This window comes from Ursus americanus, chromosome 4 (genome assembly GCF_024610735.1).
Source record: "Ursus americanus isolate L20-20 chromosome 4, mUrsAme1.1.p, whole genome shotgun sequence".
In the NCBI taxonomy this organism is placed as follows: domain Eukaryota; kingdom Metazoa; phylum Chordata; class Mammalia; order Carnivora; family Ursidae; genus Ursus; species Ursus americanus.
Window position 1 is genome coordinate 6,090,394 of NC_142130.1, and position 19,710 is coordinate 6,110,103.

Here is a 19,710-nt window from a genome sequence, read left to right on the forward strand (position 1 = left end):
GGAGATGACTTGGTTATTGTACTTTAATGGAGTATGCTGGTTCTTGCTGAAAACACCAAATTTCTTTACCTTTTATTTCATAAAGTAGTAAACAGATTTTTGCTTAAGCAACAAAACTGACTTTCATGACTCAGCCCCTGAACAAAAATTATTTTTCACAGTCACAACAAAGGAAAGAAGGAAAACATGAATTGGAGACAACTTTTTCCTTTCTAAGAATGCTAGGCTAGATACTAGGAATGCCAGCTTTTGTGATTCTGGATAATTATCTCTATTAGTCTACTCTTTCACCTGTTTACCTACACTATCAATAGTACATTTCTGTGCATGTGGAGTTCTTTCAACAGTCTGAGTACTTGATTCTTTATGATTTATAACTGATTAAATAAGAAAAAATATTAAACCAGGACACTTTAAGAATCTGTCTAAATGTAGTATCATGTCAGGACATAAACTAATATTCATTTTCACTTTCAGTTCCTCCAAGTTGCTCATGGTTTTAAAATGACAAAAAATACTTCTGTCATTCCAGGACTTTTTTTTTCTCTCTCTTTTTTTTTTTTTTTGCTACTTTATGTATTTATACCAATGTTTAGTGTAAAAAATGTTTCCTTTCCCTTTTAGGCAACTGAATGCACTATACGGTGTGAGAAAGAGTCCTATACCTTGGCCTCTAATTTGCTCTGGCTACATATTTTGATGCACTTCCATGTGCATATGTGAACTAGATATGACCATTATGGCAGTTGACCTGAGGGAAAGCAGCTGGTCTGAGTGACTGTGACCAAGTTCATTGTGTGCTCATTCATATTCAAGTTGGCTGCAAGAAAAATGGAAAAATAGTTTTATGTTTCTGTGAGGATTTTCATAGTTTTTTTCCCCCCACAGACTTTTCCCACATGTTCCTTTTTCTCTCTTTTAGGCGGACCTTTGGTATCTTTTTACATCTCACTAAGCCCCATCTAGGCCTTTCCTGTCTGGGCATATCTGAAACAAGCAGCTTCTCACTTCTCTTTTTCTTGGGCTACTTCCATCTGAAGTAGTTGTTATTAAATCAAAACTCAGTTCTCCTGTTTCTTTGGTACCTTACTCTGACCTTTTACATTAAGCAAAGTAATTCATTCAAAAATACTTATTAAAATTCTTATTAAAGATACTTATTAAAATTCTCTTATTAAAGATACTTATTAAAATTCTTATTAAAAATACTTATTAAAATTCTCTACTGTGTTAAGTGGTCTTTTAAGTGCTAGAGAAACAGATGTGGATATGACAGATCTTGCATTAATAGAGCACTTATTTTTTCCCCACTCTTGGAAATCTTTTTGAATTTTATAAGGAATATTTAATAAATCGAAGAAGCTTTTTCAAGGTGGAAATCCAAGACTCTCAGTGAAGGAAATCCTGGACCTATTTGTGTAAAGGTCAGACCATATAGATGGCTGACTCTTTTATTTGACCATTATAATGGCATCTAGATGGGAAGGACTACTATTTATAGATTCTCATTGCCCTGAGATTGTATATACAGTTGTAGTAAGTCAGGTGAGCCAAATCCTTGACTCTGTGAGTTTTCTAAAAACAGTTTATATTAATGTTTTTAAAGAAAGAATAAACTCGTTCACACAGGGCTCTTGAGAAATCATGTCCTCTAATAACCTTATTGAAAGTTTAAAAAAATTTATTGAACTATACTTGTTATATGTCAGGTGTACAACATAGTGATTTGACAATTTTATATGTATTGCAATGCTCGCCATGATAAGTGTAGTTTTCATGTTACTGAACATGTTTTTACAACATTATTGACTATATCTCCTATGTTATACTTTTCTATATTCCAATGGATTGTCCTGTCCTTTAGACATTCCTGTGGTCCTATTTACTCAGGACACTAGTGTGAGCCGTATCAGTTAAATTATTTTATTTACAGAACAGTCATTAACAAAGGATTTGTTTCAAATCATTATTGATACTTACCCTTCTTGTTTTAAAATATTTCCTAGGGATAATAATTGTCCAATGCCAGAGTTTAGGGTACATCCTGTATGTACAACAAAAATAACAATAAAAACACAATATGCTGAAATCTTGTGTTACTTCAAAAAGAACCCACATTAAACCAGTGCTCATTAATATAACGAAACTGAAAAGTAACATTTGGGCTTGGGAAAGAAGATATCTCTGGAAAGAGAGATTTGCTGTATTTACTCACCAAGCAACAAAAATCATCAAAATAAATCCTTCTCCAGCGATTTGTCAGTTAATATACATCTTCACTTGAAATCCTAAGCTTCTTTGTATAGGTCTTTTATTTATCTTTCAGAGTGAAATACAAACTGAGTAAGAAATATTCTCCAGAACTCAGAGAAACAAGGAAATTGATATTTTTAGGCTTTATTTTTTTGTCAGCATTTCATTCTAATGAAATATTTTCATTGTTTCAAAGATAAGACACTTCCTGTAAAATTATTTTTGCAAAAAATTCGAGCACATGTGGCCCACATGTTATACAGTTTCCACTTACTCTTTGGAGGAATGCTGAGAAGAGGTTTAGAGCCCAGACATAAAATACATGAAGGTACTCCCGAGAAATTCGATGATCCAGTTTGTAATCTCTCAGGGATTTCAAAGGGTGAACCTTACAAGGTATTTCATCTCTAGCTTCAAAGTGCAAGTTTATGATTGAAATGAAAGCCCAGATGAAGGGGTTAGCGATGTCTATTTCTTTGCATCATGAACTTTCAGGATTTGGGATTTAGCCTCTTGATGATTTGATAGTATTTGTTCAAAAGAGGAGATAATTTTTGAATTTTCACTTACTTATAATCAAGCACCAAGTCTTAGTATTCCACAAGAAATAATGAAGATATAGAAGTTGATTCTATCTTTTCTTCCTTCTCTGGTATCCATGTATTGTTGAAGGTTTTGGGGGACTAATTAAGTCGTAATAAGGATGGTCATAATAGCTACAATAGGAAGCTCTATCGTTGGATTCCCTTTATCTACTTTGAAGAAGAAACCATTCTTTGATCATCAAATATCTGTACTTGAGGTAGTTTGTTAGAGATTTCTTGGGTCTATTTTATGTACAGCAGAAAGAATTGGCAGCTTAAAATCATAGAAACAAAGGGTAGAATGGTGATTGTCAGGGACTGGGGGTGAAGGAAATGGGGAGATGTTTGTCAAAGGGTACAAACTTCCAGCTATAAGATGAATAAGTTCTAATGTATGGTATAGTGATTATAGTTAACAAGTATGTATTATATACTTGAAAGGCACTAAGAAAGTAGATTTTAAATGTTCTCACCACCACCACCACCAAAAAAAAAAAAAAAGTAATTATATAAGGCGATGGAAGTGTTAACCTTATTGTGGTAATCATTTCACAATATACAAATGTATTAAATCATCATGTTATAATGTTATATATAGATTTACACAATGTTATATGTCAATAATATCTCAGTAATGCTGGGAAGAATTGGCATCTCAAGAAATTTAATTGGCATACTGTTATTTCACAAATGTCTATTGAATACTTACCATGTACCAGTCAATATTTAATGTCCCAGGGATATTGTATGAAACAACCTTACAACTCCTGTCTTCACAGTACATATATTCTTTTGGAGGGAGAAAAAAAATAAATAACATAAATAAGATAATTGTATTATTAGAAAATATGAATAAAAAATAGAGTAAGGAGTGAGGAGAGAATGTTAGAATGGCAGGATTTCATGACTTTAACTGGGGTGGTAAGGCAATTCTCATAGAGAAGATAACATTTAAACAATGTCTTGAAGTGAGAGAACAAACTGTATGGTTATCTGGGGGTATTGCATTTCAGGCAAAAAGAATAGTCAGTCATAGGAACCAAAGGCAGAAGAAAGGGTAGTATGTTGGAGAAAGAGCAAAGAGGCCAGCGTGGCAGTGGGAAAAGTAATAGGACAAGGCGGTAGAGAGATAACAGGGTGAAGACGGAAGCTCTAGGGACTTACAGGCTATTGTAGACATCAGCTTTCACTGTTTAGAAAGGATCAGTGAGGGAATTTAAGCAGAGAATAAAGTTATCTGGCTTGAGGTTTTTTTTTTTTTTAATTTTAAAACATGGTCCCTAAAAATATGCATACTGTAATTATACAGCTCACTGAATTACTAAAAGAACATACTTCCACTTCACCACCACCTGAGTAAATATCATTACCTCGACTCTCAGAAGCGTCATTGTCACCTTCCCTGGTAGTACTTCTTTCTCCAGAGTTACCTCTGTCTCTACTTTAAGTAACATCAATTTACCTGTAATGGGGATTTGGGACGTTCTTTCTTGATGATTTGACAGTATTTGTTCAAAAGAGGAGATAGTTTTCAAAATTTCACTAATAATCAAACACCAAGTTTTCAATTTGCCTGATTTTGAAATGTACATAAATAAATCATACAGCATCTGTTTTGTGTCTGGAAACTCTTACTCATAATTAAATTTCTGAGATTTATCAGTGATCTTTCATATAAATGTAGTACATTTATTTTTATTACTACATATTATTCCTTTGTATGAATGTACCACATCTCCACCTTACTGTTTTGGGGACATTTGGGTTGTTTCCAGTTTGGGGGAACTATGAGTAATACTGAAATGAAGTACTTACATATCTCTTGGCGAATGCTTACAAGAATTTATGTTGTGTATGTATAAGATTGCTGGATTCCAGGGAATGCATAAATTCAACTATAACAGATTATGTCAAAGAGTATTCCAAAATGGTTAATCAAATGGATAGTCTCATGAGTAGTCTATGATAATCCTCACTATTCTGTGTTTTGTTTTAGTTTTTGTGTTTTTTTAATTATATTATGTTAGTCACCATACAGTACATCCCTGGTTTCTGATGTAAAGTTCTATGATTCATTAGTTGTGTATAACACCCAGTGCACCATGCAATACATGCCCTCCTTACTACCCATCACCAATCTATCCCATTCCCCCACCTCCCTCCCCTCTGAAGCCTTCAGTTTGTTTCTCAGAGTCCATAGTCTCTCATGCTTCATGTTTTTTGTTTTGTTTTGTATTCGTCCTTGGTTATGTCAGTTTTTTGGGAAAAAAAAACATTTAGGAAAACACATCCTGTGTTATTTCCTTTTTAAAATAATGACTTTTCAAGAGGCTTGCTCATTTTTAAATTATTGGGAATTTTAAAGGTTTTAAAAATATATTCTGGGGGAACCTGAGTGGCTCAGTCAGTTAGGTGTTGGACTTTGATTTTGGCTCAGGTTATGATCTCAGGGTTGTGAGATCTAGCCCTGCATCGGGGCTTTATGCTTAGTGGGGAGTCTGCAAGAAAGTTTGTCTCTCCCTCTTCCTCTGCCCCGCCACCCCACCCCGTGTGTGCTCTGTCTCTCTCTTAAAATAAATAGTCATATATATATATATATATATATATATATATATATATATATATATATATATATGTAGATATATATAATATTATGTATAATGTGTATTTTATATATATATATATTGAAAACAAGCCTTCAATCAGTTATATATATTCCAAATACTTTCTCCTGTTTAATAAGCTTCTTTTTCAGTCTCATAATTGCTTTTTAATGAGAAGTTTTTTCTTCTAAATTTGAATTTCAGCGTAGTTAACATATAGTGTTACATTCGTTTCAGGTGTACAATATAGTGATTCAGCAATTCCATGTATCACCTATTTCACCCATCCCCCATTTATCTCCCCTCTGATAACCATCTGTTTTTCTCTACAGTTAAGAGTTTGTGTTTTGGTTTGTGTCTCTTTTCTTCCCCTCACCCTTTGCTTGTTTTGTTTCTTAAATTCCACATATGAGTGAAATTATATGGTATTTGTCTTTCTCTGGCTTATTAATGAACAGAAGTTCTTCATTTTAATGTGTCTAATTTATCAATCAAGTTTCTTTATGGCTAATTCTTTTTGCTTATTTCAAAGTTATGAAAATATTCCATTTTTTAGAAGTGTTGGTGCCTTACTTTCAAATTTAAAAACTGCAATTATCCTGGTCATAATTTCTGTGTATGGTGTGACATATAGGTAAAATTTCATTTTTCCACATGAAAATCCACTTGACTTAGACATTTTTTAATTAAACCTATATTCTACACCTGCTGTGTAGTCCTATTTTTATCATAAATTAAGTGTCCATGTATGCATGGGTTGGTTTCCGGATTCTCAATGAATTTTGTCTGTCTCCTTGTACCTATTGTACCAGTACACGTTCTCTTAATTATTGTAGCTTTATAATAAGTTTTGATATCAAGTGAGATAAGTCCTCCCAATTTATTTCTCTTCAAACTCTTCTTGATAGTCTTTGCCCAATGACTTTCCACATAAATTTAGAATCCTCTCATAAATTTGCACAGAAATTATTGCTGGAATTCTGATTGGGATTGCTTCTAATGGGGACATTGATTGTCATCTACAGAATAATTATTCTTATAATCAATGGACTTGGCATATCTTCCTATTAATTTATATCTTCTTGAATTTCTTCCAACAAGTTTTCTGTACAGAAGGCTTCTCAAATATATTTGTTTTCCTTTTTTCCCACTGAGCTCCTCTCTTTATTGTTTGCCATTGTTATAATACAGAGAGATGGGCTGGGGGGCAAATCGTAACATGGAAATTTGTAGCCAATTGTAAGGATATTTGTGAAGTTTGCGGCTTGTTGACCTCATTCCAACTTGGCAGTTTGAGGTCAATTTCTTACCTTCTCCCCCTCTTTTCCAGTTGGGGATCCCTTTACCAAATGAAGCAGTAAAGTCAGAGCACTTGGCAGGTCCAAGTTGCTTCCAAGGCTGTCTTGCTATCCTAAATCCCCAGAGTTTCTGGGTCCTTTGGTCCCCCTCTTCTGGTTCCTCTTTATTTGCCTGGAGTCTTCTCACTCTATTTGTCCTCCCGTTTTGTTGAGAAATAATTGACATACATCACTGTATAAGTTTAAGGTGTGCAGCATGATGGTTTGATTTACATGTGTTGTGAAATAATTACCACTATAAGTTAACTTAACCTCCATCCTCTCGCATAGATACAATGAAAAGAAAAGAGAAAATTTCTCCTAAATGACAACTCTTAGAATCTATTCTCTTAGCAACTTTAAATCTCTAAGATCTGTGAGTAGTTTGCACTTCATTATTTCTCCAAACCAGGGCTCACTATTTAGCACATAGGAGACAATCAGTAAATGTTTGGGAGATGAGTATATTAAAAAATGAGTGCAGGAATATTTCAAAGGAGAAGAAGAAAATGGTGGGAAAGAGAAAATACATCATTCAGATATCATATGGTATCTGAATAATAGACACTGACAATTAGGTTTTAGCACCTTTGAATGTGTTTGGGATGGGAAAATAGTGTACATTTTGTCAGTAGTAAGTTCATGGCTTCAGGAGTTTCTATAAGAATAATGTGAACATTATCTCCTCCAGTGCCGTCCATGTTGCAGCAAATGTTGAGACATCGTTCTTTTTGATAGCTGAGTAAAATTCCATTGTATATATGGACCACATCTTCTTAATCCAGTCATCTGTCGAAGGACATCTCAGCTCCTTCCACGATTTAGCTATTGTGGACAATGCTGCTATGAACATTGGGGTGCATATGGCCCTTCTCTTCACTGCATCTGTATCTTTGGGGTAAATACCCAGGAGTGCAATTGCTGGATCATAGGGTACCTCAATTTTTAACTTTTTAAGGGACCTCCACACTGTTTTCCAGAGTGGCTGTACCAACGTGCATTAGAGATTATGCTAAGTGAAATAAGTCAAGCAGAGAAAGACAATTATCATAAGGTTTCTCTCATCTATGGAACATAAGAACTAGGAAGATTGGTAGGAGAAGAAAGGGATAAAGAAAGGGGGGGTAATCAGAAAGCGGAATGAAGCATGAGAGACTATGGACTCTGAGAAACAAATTGAGGGCTTCAGGGGGAGGGGGTGGGGGAATGGGATAGACTGGTGATGGGTAGTAAGGAGGGCACGTATTGCATGGTGCACTGGGTGTTATACGCAACTAATGAATCATGGAACTTTACATCAAAAACCAGGGATGTACTGTATGGTGACTAACATAATATAATAAATAATATTATAATAAAAAAAGAAGATAACCAAAATTATTCACCCATTCATAAAAAGAAAGCAAGAAAAAAAAAGAATAATGTGAAAAGAATTTGGTTTCCAGGGTGGGATGTGGTTTCAATATTGATAATACCATTCTTTGGGGCCTAAGATCGTAAAGATGATCTAAGGCACATTTTGTTGGGGGATGAAATTCAAGAGGAAATTCAGAAAAAAATTCCTGGATATATTGATAGGGAGGCCTGGAAGGATATGGGGAAAACTAAAGACACAACTATTTTTTAATTATTATTATTTTTAAAGATTTTATTTATTTATTTGACATAGAGTGAGAATGAGTGAGTGAGAGAGAGTATGAGCAGGGGCTGGGGGAGGTAGGGTGGGGGGGCCTGAGGGAGAGGGAGAAGCAGGCTCTCCACTGAGCAGGGAGCCCAATGCAGGGCCAATCCCAGGACTCTGAGATCATGACTGAGCATAAGGCAGATGTTTAACTGACTGAGCCACCCAGGTGCCCCAAAAGACACAACTATCAAAGAAATTAAACTTGTCAAAATACATAGATCAGGTCATTTTCCCACACACAGGGCTGATAATTAGAACTCTGGGAAGGAAATCATTTTAGGGAGACAACCTTGAAGACCTGAGACTCACCTGCCTAAATCTCTCCTAAAATATCTTTTAGTGTGCTCTCATCCTAGAAATAAAAGTATTTTTCTTATCATTTTAAGTTATATACCACTGTAGGACATTTGCTTTTTGACTTGTTACTAGACATACACACTGTGCTAGGAAATTATATACAATTAAAATGACTATTTTAGAAAATCTAAGAAAAATTGGCAAATATGAAATAATATAGAAAAAATTAAAAATACTATTAATGACACTACTAGTCCTTTAATGGGTCATATAAAAATAATACTTTGTCGCATTTCCCCACTTTTCCCATTCCTAAGTTATTTCTAATCATTTTATAGCAATTTTTTGCATGTCTTCATAAAATTTTAATTTTTTTTAATTTTATTGAAGTATAGTTGATACACAATGTTACATTAGTTTCAGGTGTACAACATAGTGATTCAACTTCTCTGCTCACCACAGTGTAGCTACCATCAGTTACCATACAGTGTTATTGCATTACTATTGACTATATTCCCTATGCTGTAAGTTTTATCCCTGTGACTTATTCACTCCATAATTAGAAATCTGTATCTCTCACTTGCCTTTACCCATTTTGCATGCCCCCTTACTGCTTTTTCATTTGGCAAGTGGAACTGTGGGATCTTTGGTATTTCTATTTTTAATTTTTTGAGGAACTTTCATAGTTTTCCATAGCAGTTATACCAATTACATTCCCACCAACAGTGTTCAAGGGTTCTTTTTCCCCTTCATCTTTGCCAACACTTGTTATTTCTTGTCTGTTTGATGCTAGCCATTCTGCCAGATGTAGGGTGATATAACTCCTTGTAGTTTTGATCTGCGTTTCCCTGATGATGAGTGATGTTGAGCATCTTTTCATGTGTCTTTTGGCCATCTGTATGTCTTCTTTGAAAAATATCTATTCAGGTCCTCCGCTCATTTTTAAATCAGATTGGATGTGTGTGTGTGTGTGTGTGTGTGTGTGTGTGTGTGTGTGTGTGTGTGTTGAGTTCTATAAGTTCTTTATATATTTTGGATAGTAACCCCTTATTGGATATATCATTCACAAATATTTTCTCCCATTTACTAGGATGCCTTTTAGCTTTGCTGATGGTTTCCTTTGCTGTGCATAAGTTTTTTTATTTTGGTATAGACCCAATAGTTTATTTTTGCTTTCATTTCCCTTGCCTGTGGAGCCCTATCTAGAAAAAATGTCGCTAGGGCTGATGTCAAACAAATTACTATCTATGTTTTCTTCTAGGAGTTTTATGATTTCAGGTCTCACATTTAAGTCTTTAATCCATCTTGAGTTTATTTTTTTGTGTATAAGAAAGTGGTCCAGTTTTGTTCTTTTGCATGTAGCTGTCCAGTTTTCCCAGCACCATTTGTTGAAGAACAACCATACTATTTTATTTCTTTTTTAATACTATCTTATTTCTACCCTCAGACTTATACACACTATCCTCTCTGCATGGTTAGTTTTCATTCCACACAGACAGAAAAATTCTTTAAAAATCATAAAGCACTTAAAAATCAATTATTATTATTTCATTAAGGTTTTTCCAGGTAATCATATTTCCAGGTCTCATCTCTGTTTCAGTACATTTATTCTTTTGTATTGAATGGTACTAAGATAAGGAATACAGTAAGTTATAAGAACGTAAAACAACCCAAAGAGCAAGCAGTTAGAAAAAAACCTATTTTCACAAAATGCTATTTAAGAGTTAGATTTGCTGAGGAGAAATTTTTTGACAAGCCCAGTTTGAGGAACAATCCAAAACTGCAAAGGGCCTACATATAGAAAACAAGTATTCTGAATGAGAAAGGAAAAGATGTTCTGGTTTTTCTGGTGGGTGGTGGGAAGAGCATGAGGAAAGAAGAGAAAGAGGCAGAACAGGTATAATATGAAAGATAGACTGCATGTTCTAGCACAGTGGCCGTTCCTATGACTTTACCTAACCCCAACCTGTAGTCAGGTTAATAAACGCACACAAAACTGGAATTACTTCGTTTTTGGATAAAATGTTGAAGGGGCGAGTCTCACATCCAGACTGATAAGATCAAAACAAGATAGGGGGTAGATTCAGGGGTGGGAGAAAGGAAGCACACATGAACATGTTTATACGGTATATATGTAGGGAAATAGTGGTGGGTATTTAAATCATGTGATCCCTGAGAAACTGGGTATCAGAGACAAAGTTACCTATATCTGTAAAAGATAGAAGCTGACCAGGTGACATCTGGGTTATATTTGGTTTTCTCCAAAGAGTCCTGATAATGTTTCACATTTTCCTGTTTGCATGCAAGACACACAAGAATATTAATACAATAAAGCCTAGTACACACGATTGATGCAAGTTCTTGTAAGATCTTATTTGCTATTTGCTTCATTGAGATGCATTTCTAAAAATATTCCAGGGAATATGGGAGACATATTTGCCTCTCAAATTTACTTAAGACCATTAACTTCCTATAATTTTATATCACTATGTGTCCTACACATATATGGATTCTAGTTCTTGAGAGGTTGTCTTTGACCAAATCTCATCATCCTAAACAGTTTTCTCAGGGCCTTCTTCATCTCCTTATTCCGGAGGCTGTAGATGAAGGGATTGAAAAATGGAGTCATCACAGAATAAAATAAAGTCACAATTTTTTGGGTCCCTGCTGGATTGCCTGCCGTTGGGCTCACGTACATCACCATGATAGAACCATAGAACAGGGACACTACAGCAAGATGGGAGCCACACGTGGAGAAGGCCTTCTGCCGGCCTTCTGCTGAGGGTACCCTCAGCACAGCTCTGATCACCAGAGTATAGGAGCTGGTAATGAAGAGGAAGGTGGAGAAAATGAGGACTGAGTTAAAGATGGCACAGATGATCTCAGTAGCAGGAGCTGGCACACAGGACAGCTTCATAAGGGGCCCTGGGTCACATAAAAAATGATCAATTGTATTGGGACCACAAAAAGGAAGTTGGGAGATCAGGTAAACTGGGAGGAGAAAACAAGAAAAGCCACACACCCAGCACCCAGCTCCTATTCTGATGCAGTGCTGAACAGTCACGGCAGTGGGGTAGTGCAGGGGCCTGCAGATAGCAAGGTACCTGTCAAAGGCCATGGCAGACAAGAAGAAGGTCTCAGTGGTGCCCATGGAGAAGAAGAAGTAGAACTGGAGGAAGCAGCCATAGAAGGAGATGGTGCTGATCTCAGAGAGCAAGTTGGCGAGCATATTGGGGACAGTAGAAGTGACATACCACATCTCCAGGAAGGCAAAATTGGCCAGCAGGATGTACATGGGGGCATGGAGATGGGTGTCCCACCACACTGCAGAGATAATGCACAGGTTTCCAGTTAGTGTCAGGACATAGACTGCAAAGAAGAATGAGAAGAGGAGGATCTGAATCTTCCAGGAACAAGGGAATCCAAGAAGAATGAATTCACTCACAGGGTCAGAGTGGTTATTTTCAACTGGGTTTTTCATTTTTTTCCCCTTCAAACTGCAATAATAAGATATCACCATGTTACAAATGACTACATCTTAAGATGTTCTCCAATCTTCTTTACAATTCAATTGGCAGCACGGTTTTAGATTACTTAAAGATATTTAGCACTACTTGCCCCGGTGATATTGGGAGGAAATAAGGAACTTGGGGGGTGCGTGCTTGTTACAGCTTACCATCATGATTGCCATGGCCATCATGGGCCGTTAAGCCCCTGCTTTTGTGTGTGTGTGTCCTCAGCACTACATAAAATGAAGATAGATGCTTCTTGTCATTCAGAGGCTTTCAACCAAGTCCAGGAACGTCAACTTTAAATCAACCGTTGCTTATAGCAAGGCCACTTTGACATTTGTGTGCCCTCTTATTTTTAAAGATCTCCTGAAATCACACAATTTGCAATATTACTTTCTCTCAGGGTTTAGTGACATAGGCACAATTCTTCAAAGCATTCTTTATTTTTAACTCGGTTCCCTTTGCAGTTAAAAATTTGTTGCGGAAGAGGAGTAAGCTGCTTGTTCAGTCACCTTGAATAAACATTTTAAGTGAAATTGGTATGAATGAATAAGGCTTATTTTTTTGACTTTTATTTTTTTAAAGATTTTATTTGTTTGAGAGATAGTGAAAGTGAGAGAGATCACAGAGAGAGAGGGAAGAAGCAGACTCCCCACTGACCAGGGAGCCCAACGCAGGGCTTGATCCCAAGACCCTGGGATCATGACCTGAGCTGAAGGCAGATGCTTAACCAACTGAGCCACCCAGGTGCCCCTGAATGAGTGAGGTTTAGAGTAAAGACTAATGTTCTCTTTTAACTGAGATTTACCCTAACTAGAGTACTCAGGCTTCAGTCCTCATTTGAAATTTATCACATGCAGGGAAAGTACCTCATGATGGTATTCTATACATATTTTGTCATGTAAAGTAAAAATAACTACAGTGTTATGTCACTAAAAGCATTCTGAGATTTGAATTATATTAGTTGGAGATCTGTGCATAGACTAGTCATTCTCATTTCTCTCTGTATATTATCACAGGCTTCTGTGTCAGAGTTTCTCCTGGTTGACTTGATCTGTACATGTTTTCCGCTCCCCGCTCCCTGCACCAGACCTAATCCTTGATATTTTTCCTTCTCCAACGATCCTCTCTCTGTAAGTGACCTGCCAGTTAGCCCCTTGATAAAAAAACCAACCATCTATGTAAGATGAAGCCATATTTTTCCTCTCCCTAGCTATGAAGTCTCTTCTGCAACCTGGATTTATCCACCCAATTTCTTTCTCAATATCTCCATTTGATATCTAATGGAACATGCCTATGATTAAACTCTTTTTGATTCTTCTCCCCTCAAACTGGCCGACCCTTCCTTCACTGCCATATCACAATGGCACCACCATTCACTCAGCTGCTCAGGCTATTCACTTTGGCCACATCCTCACTACTCCTCTTAATACTCTACATCAACAAGCGCTCTGGGCCTCATGTTCAAAACATTCAGAATCTGAACAGTTTTTAGCATTCCTATCAGCTTCCACCCTGGTGCATGCTACCATGAAATTCTCATTTTGACTACTACAAAACCCTCTTAAATTGCCTGTTTCCATTTTTATATGCCTAGAGACTGTTACCCACATAGTAGCTAGACGACAGTTTTTAGAAAAATTGACCATATCAACTACTTGCTTTCAATCTTTTAAATACACGTAAAACCCCCCAGTTCCTTACCATAGCTAGGAAGGCCAATGAGGCCTTCCTCCATGTCCTCATTTCCTACCACTCTTCCCCCTGCTGGCCCACTCCAGCTGTGCTGATCCTTGACTATGCCAGGGGTGGCCCATATCCAGGCCTGGAACATCCCTCTCTCTGTCCCTCTCTCCACCTGGCCAGTATTCACGTGCTTTAATCTGTTACTTCATTCAGATTTCTGGTAAAAATCAGAAACTCACAGAGGCCTTCCCTACTTTAGCCCATCTTTGCTATTCTGTTTCCCAGTCCCACTTGAGTTTTCTTCAAAGTGCCTATCGCTACCTGGCATTGTATTATCTACTTAGTGTGTATTTTCTGTCTCAACAGTATGAATGTAAGAGGAAGACATTATTTTGCTTACCAATGTATTCCTAGAATCCAGGACACTCTCTGGTATTTTATAGGTGCTTATTAAATATTTACTGTCTCAATTAATGAACATGGCCTAATACTAACCAATTAGGAAAATACTTGCTTGTAGCCAGAGGAAAAAGCTTTTTAAAAAAATGCAAAGTCTGGAAACTCTACTTTGCTAAAAACAAAAGCAGGGCAACAGAGATTTTGCTTGTTACGGGGATACACCATCAGTCCAAGGAAACAGGAGCCTGCTCAAGACAACCCCGTTTGACTCATTTCATCTTTCGTTATGTCTCTTTCATCCACGCTACTTTGCGCCATGAGCTTTCTCCCTGCTGCTAGGCTATAATCTGCTCTAAGCCTGTGTGTGTGCTGGATGCGCACACTGTTTCTTGCTGTCTTCTCTGTTTCTCATTGTCCATATCTTTATTTTTATTAAATGGCTTTTGTAATTGTTCCCTCTCATTTTTAAATAGGTAAGTGAACTGCTTTAGGTTATTCCCTCTTGAAGAAAATGTGTTTCTAGTCCATAACTGACATTTTTTCTCTATGTAGTCAGTCAGTGTCCTTTATGGAACAGTGTCCCTCTCTTACTGCCTGATGTTTTCTTCTGCCCCATAGTCAGGGTCAGGAAATCTGGTGTATGTGACTGAGTAAGTAATACGGTATAGAATGGAGTTGTCATTCCATGGTTTATTCTTGGCCCATGTGGTTTGTGGTGCAGCTGACATCTCAGTTTAAGTAAAATACTGTTATTTTTACTAGATATATTTATTAGTATATTTATAAATAAACCACGTATAACAACATTTATTTAGAACAGTTCTGATGCTGGAGACTCTGTTATATAGTTGAGAGAGTAACCAGTTTCCATTAGGAGGAAGCTAGTTTAAATTACATTTTCATATGGAAAAAATACAGCAAAGGGTTAGAGGAAAGTGAAAAGGACATTACCAAAACAATCTGAGCTGTACCTTACCTAAAGCTGTTATGGAGGCTTATAGAATCGAATAGAGGGCAGACATTCAAATGTCGGTTTCTCTCTCCTGGAGTCAGCCTCCGTCTCCTTGTTCTCTCATTTCAGCAGGGGAATGCTAAACACAGGGGTGCTCCAATATACGTTTCTTTTCAGGCTTCTGACAGGGGATGAGTGTTGGAAGGTAGTATTATCAAGGATAGCAATTATTTGAAGCCCATACAATGACGATATTGACCTTTTCAGGAAGGTTACATGAAGTTATAAAGGGTGCCGTGGTCTCTCCTGATTTGGGAACAACTGATTACAGCCCTGCCTCTAAAGGAGGGTATGCAGCAAACACATTCTGAATCATGATCTTTCTGTTCTTGAGAGTCCATCTTGGAAGTGTGGTGACCAGAGCACTCTGTGTGTGCACTCAGGCCTTACTGCTGAGCTCCAGTCCCTTGTATACTTTTTAATAAACACGCCAAGGTTGGCTTCTGACCCTCCTGGATTACCTGACTTTTCCCAGTGGCCTCATCTAGGAATAACAATGAGAAAGTTTTGGCTAGATCTCAGAATGTATTTCTTTAACTGAGGCCTAAATTGGTCCAACCTCTAGGGGAAAAGGGAAAGATGGTGAAGCCTGGATCTAAGCTGAAGAGTAAATAAGTTGGTCTTGAGCCTTGGATCAGAATGTTAAATATAACCAGAAGCATCTGCATATATTTTTATAGTAATGAAGCTGTGTTTTCCCACAAAAGAGACGACATTGGATTTAGGAATGAAAATGTAAGAGCAAAGCATTCTACAAAGCCAAAGGATATAGAGTTCAGTTATAGTAGAGAATTTACAAAACCCTTCTAACGCTGTTCCATCTGTTTTTTTTCTTTCTACAATTGAATACATATATCCCTCCAAGCATGCTGCGGTAATTCTGGCATTTTTAGATCAGTAACAACTGTTCCATTATTACTTGACTATAAAGTGTTGGTCTACTTGTTTTGTGAATTTGTCCTTTTCATCTTACTTCAGCTTGAGTAAAGTAAATTAAATATTTATATCAACATTATAATTACTACAACTAATATTGTGACTTTAGGATGTATAACGGAGGTAATGCTCTAATATTGTTTGACTCTACACACATTGGATAAGAGTCCTTAATAAATTCTGGATCCCATAATTTAAGAAGCAGATGGGCAAATGACAGTGATTTTGGAGGAAAGCAATTTAGAAAGGCTTGAAAGTATGAAAAATGGGTAAAGTGGAAGGAACTTGCATATTTAAACTGGAAGACAGAAGACTCTATCAGAAAAAAAGGGAAGGTGATCCTTTAACAGAACAATTCAATTTGTCCCATTTGTCTCCAAAGTACAGAATTAAAAATAACAGTTAAAAGTTATAGGGAGTTACATTATAATTCAATATGGAGAATAGCTTTTTAACAGAGAAACCTGTCCAGTGATGGAACACACTACTTCTGAAGACTACTTTCCATCATGGGTTTTGTCAGAAGTAGGCTGGGAAAGTGGTAGAAGGGATTTAAGTAAGCATCAGAAGCAATTCTTTTTTCAATCCTGAAACTCCATGATATGCATTTAAGGTATGTCAAGGGAAAAAGATCACAACTTACGCAGGTAACCTCAATGACATAAAAAAAAAAGTGTAATGGGAAATACTAAAGTTAGTGAGAACTTGAGGTTTTCATTAACACTGATAAATATGAATAGTATTTTCTAAAGGTCATAAGCTGACAATAGACAAAGGGGTAAAAAGGGAATTCTAGACTATGTTGTGGTCAGTAAGATCCCAGAGTTATGTCATGGGACTACAAATAGTCCAATTCTATTAATTGAAGAAATTCTTATTTTCTTCCTGAAAAATGTGTGTAGGATTCTCTTGCTCTCTGAGCCAAAATCTGAACTGCTCTTTAGTTTGGCCAAAGGCAGTTCTGTAAGAATTGTGTAGGGGGCTTCCGGGGATTTTGAGGAAAAAGATAGGACCATGAGGTGACAGTAGCACACACAACTTTTATTTGGGGACACTGCTTTGAACATTTGCTTGCAGGGGAAATCCCTCACCTCTCATGAGATCTGTCAGAGGCTATAGGCTTATAGGCCAGTACTCAGAAGGGGAGGAGGACTAAGGGCTAACTAACCCCCAGGAGAAATATGGGGATCAGAGAGTAAGCTTACTTGACTAGGTGCTGTTAGCCTGGAAAGGGGGAAGACTCTATGTCAGAAAGTTCCAAAGGGCAGCAATAACTTGAGGGTCTTTATCTACCTATGGCTGGCAGAATTTATCTTTTTTTAATAATAATTTTTCATTATGTTATGTTAGTCACCATACAGTATATCCTTGGCAGAATTTATCTTATCCATGGTTAGAAGATACTGGGCAGAGTTTCCTGGGATATGCAAAGTAGGCAGGCTCTAGGTGGCTAAAAATCTATTTATTTGGGCTATATATAGAATAATTAGATATGTAAAAATTTTGGCACCTCTGGGCTTTTGATATACCAGGATTCAACCAGCTATGAAGAAGTAAACAATCTAGGGGCCAATATACAGAAGCCATCACTGGCTCATTTATATAACAAATGGGCTTTGAAATAGATTGTGATGGCTTTTTACTTTATTCTCTGTGTTTACCCAGACTCCAGAATTCATGCTTTCTCTACATGCTTTCATGTATACATGTACGCATATATATGTATATGTATACACACACATACATACCACGTCTTCTTTATCCATTCATCTACGGATGGACACTTGGGTTCCTTCCATATCTTGGCTATTATAAAAAATGCTGTAATTAACATAGGCATGCATATATCTTTTTGAATTAGTATTTTTGTTTTCTTTTGTAGTAGAATTACTGGATCATATGATAATTCTATCCTTCATTTTTTGAGGGACCTCTACAGTGTTTTCCACAATGGCTATACCAATTTACATTCCCACCAACAGTGCACAAGTGTTCTTTTTTTTCCCACATCCTCACTAATGCTTATTTCTTATTTTTTGATGCTAGTCATTCTAACAGGTGTAAGGTAACATCTTATTGTGGTTTTGATTTGCATTTTCCTGATGATTACTGATGTTGAGCATCTTTTCATATGTCTGTTGGTCATCTATGTGTGTTCTTTGGAAAAATGTCTATTCAAGTCTTCTGCCCATTTTTAAATCAGATTGTGTGGGTTTTTTTTTTTTGGTGTTGAATTATGTAAGTTCTTTATATATTTTGGACATTAACCTCTTATCAGGTATATCATTTGCAAATATCTTTTCCCATTCAGTAGTTTGCCTTTTTGATTTGTGGTTGATTTTCTGTGCATAAGCTTTTTATTTTGATGTAATCCCAATAGTTTCTTTTTGCTTTTGTTTCACTTGCCCAAGGAGACCTATCCAGAAAAACGTGGCTAAAGCTGATGTCAAAGAAACTACTGCCTATATTTTCTTCTCAGTCTTATGGTTTTAGGTCTCACATTTAGGTTTTTAATCCATTTTGAGTTTAGTTTTATGTATGGTTTAAGAAAGTGTTTCAATTTCATTCTTTTCCACGTAGCTGTCCAATTTTCTCAGCATCATTTATTGAGGAGACTGTCTTTTCCCTATTGTATATTCTTGCCTCATAAATGAATTGACCATATAATCATGAGTTTTCTTCTGGGCTCTCTATTCTGTTCCATTGATCTAAGTGCCTATTTTTGTGGCAGTACCATATGATTTTGATTACTAATACCTTGTACTATATCTTGAAATCTGGAATTGCGATGCCTCTAGCTTGGTTTTTCTTTTTTAAGATTGCTTTGGCTAAGGAACTTAAAATTTAATGCAAATTTTCTGGGACTCTGTTTTTTTTTTTCTTTAGAAAAAAAATTGGAAATAGATCACATATGTGTGTATTTTTAATGTGTTTGGCACACATTTGCTTATTTTAACTTTGTAGCACGATAAATTGTCATTGCTTAGAGATAACTGGAGACAGTACTGGTTTGTGATTCAGAGGAACTTGGGCCAAACTTTATGATATACTAGCTGTGCCGGGGTGGTAAATCACTTAACATTTATGTGCTTACATTCCCCATGTAATATATCAGAGCCTCATGAGTTAGGGAGATTTTTTGAGTTTTTGGACCTTTAATGAATTGCAACCATGGCATCAATCTAGCTTTAGAGAACTGACAAAGATCTCATCAATTCTTGCCCCATTCTGCTAGAATAAAGTAGATTTTTTTTAAATAAAACAAATAAAAACATCACTTTCAGCAGGCAGGATAAATTCATTATGAAGAATGCAGATGTCATTCTAGAAAATATTTTTGTGTATTCTTTTTTTAAAGGATGCTTTGTGGGTGCCTGGGTGGCTCAGTGGGTTAAGCGTCTGCCTTC

The 19,710-nt window shown here is 36.5% G+C and overlaps 1 pseudogene; it reads right to left on the minus strand.

The window, feature by feature from the left end:
- Positions 1-11,404: 11,404 nt before the first annotated feature.
- LOC123786298 (olfactory receptor 11H6-like) lies at positions 11,405-12,053 on the minus strand (annotated as a pseudogene).
- Positions 12,054-19,710: the final 7,657 nt, after the last annotated feature.